Source organism: Polypterus senegalus, chromosome 1, assembly GCF_016835505.1.
Source record: "Polypterus senegalus isolate Bchr_013 chromosome 1, ASM1683550v1, whole genome shotgun sequence".
NCBI classification, from domain to species: domain Eukaryota; kingdom Metazoa; phylum Chordata; class Cladistia; order Polypteriformes; family Polypteridae; genus Polypterus; species Polypterus senegalus.
Window position 1 is genome coordinate 100,122,620 of NC_053154.1, and position 8,773 is coordinate 100,131,392.

Here is an 8,773-nt window from a genome sequence, read left to right on the forward strand (position 1 = left end):
TAAAATCTTTTGTTGGTTCCTCTTGTTTAGCTTATTTCCTAAAGTTTATCAACTTAGGCTGCAGGTCGATAGACTGCATCAGCACCTAAATGGGCAAAAGGAGCACTGCAAATCAAGTGGCACATTGAGGTCAGTCCCACATTTGTCGGTTTTGGCAAAGGTTATACAATCACAAAGATTCTTAGGACCTCATGTCCAGTGTTAACCATTTAGGCAAGTGTCATCAGTACCCAATTTATAGTAGTTGATCCAGGGCTGGTCATTTGCAGACATACTGAAGTCAACAGCTTGCATGTAGTGACAGATCAGAGCTGATCAGTTCAAGAAATAATAAGGTCACCCCTTCACATACCATAATGGTCACAACATAAGCAATTCAGAGAGAGACACATAGGCTTGTCCTGTAGGTACTGTACTGTGATAGCCCATTGAAATCATCTGCAAAACCTTGACTTGAGTACCAACATCTAAGCAAACTGACTAGTACTGATCATTTAGCTAGATGCCGAGGTCAGTGACACATATGTAGCAAGTCTACAGCACCAAACATTAACACAGAACTTTAACCATTTAGAGTAACTGTCTAGTACTGATACAGACTTAGCTAAAGTCAGCCCTACATGTATAGGAATTATCCACTGCTGGTCATTGAGTGACCCTGTGGTCATTTCCACATGTTTGACCCCTCACAGAGACCCAGTGTTCAACTTTATATTATAGCGACTGAGAACAGTTGGTCATTAACACACATAATGTGGACAGTCTCCATTGCATAGAAAATATCCAATGCTGCTCCTTAGTACAGTATAGTAATGATCCAATGCTGCTCCTTCAAGTCACAGTCAACCCAACAAGTCTATTGAATAACCAATATTGATCATTCAAGGAGATCAAAATTATAATAATTGTTTACATTTATATAGCACTTCTCTCACTACTCAAAGTCCATTACATAGTGAGTAGAAAGCTACTTCAAGCACCATCAATGTGCAGCATCCATCTGGATGATGTGATGGCAGCCAATTTGCGGTAGTACGTTCACCACACATTAGCTGTTAGGTGGTGAAGTGGTGACAGAGATAGCCAGTTAGAGACAGGGAATTATTAGGGGAACAGAATGACTAGACCATGGTAGGTGATTTAGCCAGGACATTGGGATAAACCCTATTGTTTATGAAGCATGCCCAGGAATCTTTTGACCACAGAGAGTCAGGACCTTGATTTTTACATCTCATTCAAAAGACAGGGTCATTTTTATAGCACAGTGTCCCTGCCACTGCAATGAGGTATTGGGATTCACACTCAGACCACAGGGTAAGCACCCCCTGCTAGCCTCACCAACACCACTTCCAGTAGCAATCCAATCTTTATCTGGCTGGCTTGGCTTGTACATATTTAACTTCAGGTGGATCACCTGTTCTGAAGTGCATGTCTCATCATTTGTATAGTGAAGTCTACTAAATCACAGAGATACTGAGGTCAAACACTACCTGTCTTGCGATTGGCCAATGGTCACCAGTGAGACAGATGATGTGGTCAGTACCACACGGTATGTAAAGTTACTGAGCATCCAGAGGAATGCCGCAGTCAGATCTTCATGTACAGTAACTGGTCATGGTCCATTTATGCAGGGCATAAGATCAGCCCCATATTTATACTTGATGACAAGCAAGAGTCATTCAGAGAGATATTGAGGTCATTAGTGATTGTTCACTACTGACTGATGCTGAGGTCAGTCATGCATGTATACTGACAGAGTCTGAGAGACAAAAACATTCATCCACCTGTATAGAGATTGACCAGTCAGAGGGAACTCCATCCTCCATCCATCTATTTTCTAAACCTGTTTATCCAGAGAAGAGTTAATGCAGAGATGAATTCCACATTTGGACTGACTGACCAGCATTCGAAAGTCAATGGAATCTGAGGTCTTCACTTTATGCATAGTGACTCATCAGTGCTGAGAGAATAATGCTGAATGTATATACAGTGACTGACCTCTGAAAAGAAATGTTGAACAAGGCACAACGTACTGCTGTCGGTCGAGGGTAAGACAGGAGTCAAGATGAAATGCTGGTATGGCAACTGGACCAACCTATTTACTCAAAATAATATATTGACTCAAATTAACAAGTGCTTGATGGCACAGTAAATAAATAAAAGCAAAATGTAGCGGCAGGCTGTAGCTTCAAGGCTCTGGAGAGCAGTCAGGTTTCAGGGATGGAACTCCTTAGCTCGGGTGGCTCACCACCCAAACGAGACAATGCGTTTATAGCTTGTGGATGAGAAAGGGCAGGATCAGTTGCCCCCTGGTGTCCTGGGTGGTAGTGCTTACCTCTGATGAGCCTCGAAGGTGACTTTCTGACGGGTATGTGTTGCAGTGTATAATGACTGTCTATTCAGAACAATGCTGAGTTTAGCCCCACAAGTATAGAGACAAAACAGTCAGAGAAATGTAAGCTCAGTACCACTTGTGTAATGATTGGCCAGTCCTGAGAGGTGCTGAGGTCAATCAAAAATGTTTAGGTAGTAACTTACTGCAAACTATTAAGGAATAGCAGATGTCAGTGTCAAATATATAAAGCTTGACCAGCCAGAGAAATGCTGAGGTGAATTCTATAATTACACTGACTGATAAGTGAAAAACAGGCAGAAGAATGCTGAGATCAGCATTGCATGCATGGCGACTGACCAGATCTAACTACTCAAAAGCTTTGCCAGGTTCAGTACTCTATGTATAGTGACTGACCATCAATGGGGAGTTTAAATAAATGAAGAGGTCAACACCCTATGTACAGTGACTGACCAGTGTTGAGTACTTGCAAAAATGCTGAGACCAGAACTCTGTATAGTGACTGGCCACTGCTGATCATTTCGAGGCCAGCAGCTTCGACCATATAAAGTGACTGTCCAGTTTGAATCACTCAAAAGAAATGTTCAGGTCAGCAGCTTTGTGTATACTGACTGACCAGTCAGAGGAAAGCTGAGGTTAACCCCAGAAGTGAACTGACTGAGCAATTATTATCCTCTCTTGCTTGTTCATGAGATGCTGAGGTCAGTTCGACGTCCCACTCTTTTGCAGAGCAGGCTTTACATTTTGAGTAAATATCCATCTGCTTGTTGCCATTTGTTTTTCAGCATCGTTAACTTGTCTCTCAATCACTTGACAGGCTGAAATATGGCTGCTATTAGAGAAGCTGTCAACACGGGAAGAGAAGCACCAAGAGAATGAAGAGAAAAATATGAAGGAAGATCAAATACAAGATGATTCACCCACCACATTGCCAGATGTGAGGAAAATAAGTCATGGTTCACTGGGGAGGCAGAGAGGCCTGGAGCACACCAAACACATCTCTAGCCTGTCCTCAGACACACACACACACACAGATCAAGTCACAGTCACAGTAGAGGCCAAAAAACACCATAATGTAGCATCAGGTTTGGCTTGTTTAATTTGCTTGAGCACCATTTTAAGTACCTGGGAAGACGAGTCCTACATGCCCTGTGTTGTGTTGCATCCTGGGTACTTGATTAATCCAATCCAATCCGGGTCACAGAGAGCAGATACCAATCCAACGGAGTCAGGTGTGGAGTAAATTATAGAGTCCACACACACACACACACACCCTTACCCGGCCTGTTTGGATCACCACTTCATCAAACATCCATGCTTTTGTGAAGTGAGGTGAGAATGAATGAAGACAGTCATCAAACATGGGATTTAAACCAAGGGTTTTTATCACTATGCCACCTTGTCATGCTGGTTGGCCAAAGGTAAGAGTTTTCTATAGAGGTGGTAAAAAGAAGGGGGAATGTATTCTGAAACACCAGAACATTTGTAAAAGAAAGACTATACTTTCAGAGATCATTTCTATCGTTTGTAAAAGAAAGTGAAAACAGAGCTGCATCGGTGTCATTTACTCAACTGCAGTGCATAAGATTGAGTTGAGGCCACTTAAAGTGGGATTGCCAGTGCATACAGAACATCCATGAAGAATTTCCAGAGTTACAGGGGTATGCAAAAGTTTGGGAACCCTTGCTTAGGATGTCTGTACTGTGAATAGTTAAGTGAGCAGAAGATAACTGATCACCTAAAAGCATAAAGTTAAAGACAACACATTTTTTTCAGCATTTTATGAAAGCATATTGTTTTGTTTTGTACACTTGTACAGAGGGGACGGCACGCCTGCTGCCTTGCAGTAAGGAGACCTGGTTTCGCTTCCCGGGTCCACCCTGCGTAGAGTTTGCATGTTCTCCCCATGTCTGCCTGGGTTTCCTCCTGGTGCTCCAGTATCCTCCCACAGTCCAAAGACATGCAGGTTAGGTGCATTGGCGATTCTAAATTGTCCCTAGTGTGCGCTTGGTTTGTGAGTGGGTGTGTGTGCCCTGTTTCCTTCCTGCCTTGAGCCCTGTGTTGGCTGGGATTGGCTCCAGCATACTCCCATGACCCTGTGTTAGGATATAGTGGGTTGGATAATGACTGACTAACTGACTTGTAAAGCAAAAAAAGGAAAGGAGCACCCTGCAAATGTTTGGACAACCCAAGATACTTGAGGTCTCTGATAACTTTTACCAAGGCCTCAAACCTGAATTAGCTCGTTACAACTATGCCTTGTTCAGCCATCATTAGGAAACCCCAGGTAATGTAAAGTGCAAAGCCGTATAAAATCTCAGACTCCTCAAAGCTCGTCCCAACAATCAGCAGTCTTCGGCTCTTCTAAGCAGCTGCCTAGCACTCTGACAAATAAAATAACTGATGCTCCCAAAGCAGGAAGATAGCAAAGCGTTTTCAGGTAATTGTTTCCTTAGTTCATAATGTTATTAAGAAATGGCAGTTAACAGGAACGGTGGAGGTCAAGCTGAGGTTTGGAAGACCAGGAATACCTCAGTGGGTTTTAACAGGCACTTTTTTTTGAGTCCCTAAAAGGACAAGAAAAAAAAAAAAAAGAAAAAAAAACCTTGTATGGAAGAAATCTTGGGAAAGACAATTCCAACAGAGACACAAAACATTGCATAAGTAATCCTCTTCACAGAGCTAGATGACCAATCTATCATTGCCATCTCAGAACTAGAATACAATACAAACTGCCTTTTTCTTTGGGTCACCTCACCCACGGTTGCCTCCTGCACTGTGGCCAGTGTTGCCGGAGCGACTCTTGGGGAGTTGGGATGAATGGCAGGTTTATCTCCGCCTTGCTGCACGGTATTCACTCACTACGTTTAACTTTAGATGTTTACCTAGTGAACCTGCCCAATCTAATATACTCGGGTAACACATTTCTTTGACGCCGTTCTACATGGCGTCCACCTGAAGAAAAAAAAAAAATATTTCACATAAGTCTCACCGCAAAAACAATACAGGGCCACCTTTACCTATGAGGAGCACCTTTCTGCAACTGACAGCTTCAGCAGATCGCGTGTTAACTGCGCAATTCAGTGCACTGAGCGGCTTCTGACCATCTTCCACCGCCCCATTTTGTTTGTTCTCGCTTCTGAATCCGCGTGCTAAATGAGGCATAATTGATTAAACGAGCGTTAGTGCCAATTGCATGATTAACGAAGATGAATGACAACTAAACGCGTAATCTGAGACCCGAGCTCCGTCGACTCTCCGGAGGTGGATGATTGAAACGCATACAAGAGATCAACTGGAAGAAAGCAACAGGATCGAATGCCACTGTTGCCATCTACTGGCTTTCAGTGGTACTTCAGCCAAGTCGGCCAAATCTGCGCGAACGCTGCTATTCAAGAGAGCAGTAGGAGGGCTTGGCATCCATCCTTCAGTTCTGAAATTAAACACAAGGTGGAAAAGGCATCTGAAAATACCGTGGCACAGGCTTTAGGTCTGGTTATCAGATGTCGGTGCTGCTTCTTCCTTCGCACGGATGCAAGACCATAAGGTGTGTGTGTGGGGTTTGTTTGGGGTCTAAGGCTCCTTCAGCTGCTTGGCTACCTCAGCTTGAGCTGCAGGGTGACGACATTATGTCACCTGTCAGTGTCACTTTGAAGTGCTCTGCTTCTAAAATATCTTCAGCTCCAGGCTGCAGTGGTATGTTTTAGTAGCCAAACTAAATGAATTTTATATTTTGCAAGGAAACCAGGGCTGGGAACGGTGAATTAATTTACTGGACATGTGGTGCACCAAGAAATGTGTCACCTGAGTGACTGATGCACTGTGCGGATTAGCTAAACTGAACACAGGGTGCAGCAGTGCTAATGGTGGTCCCAAGCCTTGTCAGAGCCTACCATCAACTGCATGCTGCTAGAGCAGAGTTTTTACTTAAAACTCCAAAATGCACCAAATTAATGTTCGAGGACAGGTGACTCATCATAAATATACATTTTTAAAATTGTGTGTCTTCATACGTTTATTTTGTATGGCTTTTAAACATCCATCTGTTTTCTGAACCTGCTTATTTCAATTCATGGTTGTTCCAGCAGGAGTTAATCCATACATTATAATCTGCTTTCCAGCCCTCAGAAGTTAATATAATCAGAAGAGTTGTGTTCTGGGGATACAGAGTCATGAGTTCAAACCCCAGAATGCTCAGTTTCTGTGTAGCATTTAAGGACGCTAACATTTCCCCTGTATGAGTAAGTGTTCCCTGCCTTGCACCCAATACCTCCAGGACACACTTCACAACCAGTGACCATAAACCAGGATAATGGGTGGAAGGATGGACGGACAACATATTCCTGTCTCAGCCCTATGCTGCAATGTGATGCAGACTCACTCAAAACGATGGAAATTAAAAGAAGTGGGACCCCAAGGGGCAGCATGTAGATGGGTGCAGAACTGGCGTAAACAACAGTAGTAAAGAATTACGTCATACGGACCATCTTCTGAATTAGATGATGTTAAAAGTGATGGCCCACGGGTTTAGTACTGGTAATGCTGTATTTTTAGTATAGACAAATGATCTTAATAAGATTATAAACAACAAGTTGTTATGTTTGCAGATGATATTAAACTTGGTGAAAGGGTGAAAATGAAATTAACCAAAACATCACAGAGTGACCTTTACAACATATGTTCTTGGACAGATTGGAGGCAGATGGAATTTAATGTAAGAAAATATAATGTATTGCATATATGAAGTCAAAATGGTACATTCGAATATACGATAAGAGGTCTGAAATTTGAAAGTATATCTCATCTCTCTCATAGCCCTCTGTAGGTGAAAAAGCTAGCAGTCATAAATCGAATGTTAGGGGAAAATGGTGAACTTGTCGTTATCTTACATCCAGACAGTGTACAGAAGCAAACAAGAAGGCTAAAAGGATGTTAGGGTACATAGCCCAATGTTCTCTTCACACAGAGAACCAAAAACACTTGGAATAAATGACCAACTACTGTGACAGATAGTAATACTTTGGAGAAATTCAAAATTATTGTTGTCATTTTGAAGAAATGCGCTGAATGGCCTGTTCTCGACAAAACTGTTCTAATGTTTCTTCCTCCCTGATGCTCCCTATGGATTCTTTTACCAAGTATGAATCATTTAACAAACTGGGAACCAGGTGAGAGATAATCTGTCTCAAATGGTGTACTTCTATGAAAGCTTGTGCCTTCACCACAGTTGTCCTTCTGTAGGGAATGTTTTAACTTTTGCCTTGGAATCACTCATTATGTCTTTTTTAAAACTGATATTCCTTCTTTTAAAAGTTAGACACTTCCACACTTGTTCATCCTTATTTGACTCCTTTTCACTGTCTCATTCATTAAAATCTAGTTTGCAAAAAAAATAAAATAAAAGGGAAAAGACAGCCACCAAGAGGCAAAATCTGATTTAATTTCAACTTCCATGTTCTCTATCATGCCTTTGCTGCTTCGACTGTTTTTCCACATTCAGCTCCACATGCTTCCACACACTGCTCCTTTGCATTAAAGACATATGCTGGTGTCTGACACTTCTTCAAGCACATATTATATATACAGGCCTCCACTGCATTAAGATACAAGGTATTAGTCTCATGAGGTATGAGGTGCAATGGTTGAGAAAGTAGAGTTGTTCTCTGCACACACATTCTGTACTATATGGTGTGATGTGGCCGGTGAATAAGAATACAATTTTGCAAAACCATATGGACAATAAATCGATGCCCTAGAATAAGAGTTATTTTTAAAATGGCTTAAAGGGCGTCAGGTGTCCAATGCACAGAAGGAGATTCACCTAGGATGAATATGAGACTCTGAAGCACAGTGGTGTTGGGGGGCCTAGAGCATACATGTTCAAGCCTAAAGTGACCCATAAGGTACAGTCTGAACTGTTCAAGGGAGAAGGGTACATTTTTCCAATAAAGCAAGTTAAATTCCTTCAACAGTTCAAACATTCAAGTGCCAACACCCCAGAGTGTGAAATGTCCATAAGCAATTGACCAAAACTGTAGGATGTAATGTGTCTGCTGGACAAGAGCTTACGTTTACCATTCCCTAAGATGCATGGTGCCCAGTGCACAGAGGTAAAAGCTAATGCCCTGTAAAGTGTCCAGTGCTTACAGATACAGTTGTCTATTTGTTTAAAGTTGAGATGTCCACTGCACAGACCTACACACATTCTGTATTCTAGTATGTTAATTATCCGCTGCACAAGTGTGTAACATCCTATAAAGTATCTAGTGCGCAGAACCTCAAATATGCACTCGTCTAAGGTATAAGACTCCAAGAGTAAAGTACTCAGGGGTGAGCAATGTCCACAGTAATCAAAAATAAGAGGTGTCCAATGCACATACAGTATATACAGTTGTCTGATACTCTTGGTGTGAGGTGCCA